At 52.0% G+C, this 1,301-nt stretch overlaps 1 protein-coding gene across 2 annotated transcripts in view; it reads right to left on the reverse strand.

Moving 5' to 3' along the window:
• The window catches only part of ACOT7 (acyl-CoA thioesterase 7), an 89,807-nt gene that overhangs the window by 45,739 nt on the left and 42,767 nt on the right, over window positions 1–1,301 (reverse strand). The gene's annotated exons all lie outside the window — the stretch shown is intronic.

Genomic DNA, 1,301 nt, shown 5'->3' on the forward strand with positions numbered 1-1,301 from the left:
AAAAAAAAAAAAAAGAAAAAGAAAAAAAGAAAAAAAGAAAAGCAGACGTGAAAAGAAAGAGAACTGACCTACAGCAGAGGTTTTACCAACAGTAAAGAAACCAACCTACGCAGTCCCACTGGCCTCAGGTGACAACTGTGCTGCTTTTGGCAGGCTGAGGCTGGGACACAGAAAAGGTCAGGGAGACAGAAATATAAGGAGACCGAAGCCACACAAGGACCTGTTAGACCTTCAAGCAGACATGGCCTGGGAGGCACACACTTGCCAGCCACATGCTGGTAGGGCCCAGCCGAGCCCAGGAGTCCTGTTCCCATCTGCACACCTGCTGGGTTCCATCAATTCCACCCTTGGTGTTGAACGCAGATTGAAGCCAGGTAAGTGGATGGCTGAATCGAATTCCCAAGTAGGGTCAGCAGGAGCTGGGCGCCTCTTGGGCAGAGCTAGGAGCAGGTAGAACCCAGAGGGCAGCCCAAGCCACAGGCACATCCAGGAGGAAAAGGGGTTACTGAGAACAGGTGCCTTCATCACTGCCAAGGTTGAACCCAGACACATGCACCACCAGGCTCCTGGGGCACTAGGGGCAGCAACCCCTCCCAGGCAGAGGTCCAGCTCAAGGATGGTGCCCCAAGGAACCCAGCATGAACAGGCGAGCACCAGGAGCCCAGGCCCACATGGCAGGCAGAGGCATGTGATATGTTTCTAGAAAGGGTCTTCTCAGCACTATGAAATGTGATTGCTGTGGCTGCTGACGGAGGCAAGGCCAGGCCTATTCCTAGGAAGACCCCTGAGGGCCACGCCTCCCCATCATTGTATTCCAAGGGGGAAAGATATGACCCCCAGAGGCCTTTGCCCTGGATCATTTATGCGAACCCAGGGAATTCTCTGTGCAGAAAGTCTTTTTTTTTTTTTGAGATAGGGTCAGGCTCTGTCACCTCAGCTGGAATGCAGTGATGTCATCTGGGCACAAGTGATCCTCCTGCAGCAGACCCCCAAGCAACTGGGACTACAGGTGTGCACACCACACCCAGCTAATTTTCCTATTTGTCTATAGAGATGGGATCTTGCTGTATTACTCAGGCTGGTCTCAAACTCCTGGCCTCACACAGTCCTCCAGCCCCAGCCTTCTGAAGTGTTAGGATTACAGGGGTAAGCCACTGCACCCAGCCTGAAAACCCTTTCTTAGGAGAAAACATCTCATAATCTGTTGGTCTGGATTTTTTTTTTTTTTTTTGAGACAGAGCCTCAAGCTGTCTCCCTGGGTAGAGTGCCGTGGCATTACAGCTCACAGCAACCTCCAACTC

This window comes from Otolemur garnettii, unplaced genomic scaffold (assembly GCF_000181295.1).
Source record: "Otolemur garnettii isolate 467f Iridium unplaced genomic scaffold, OtoGar3 scaffold00067, whole genome shotgun sequence".
Taxonomy (NCBI): domain Eukaryota; kingdom Metazoa; phylum Chordata; class Mammalia; order Primates; family Galagidae; genus Otolemur; species Otolemur garnettii.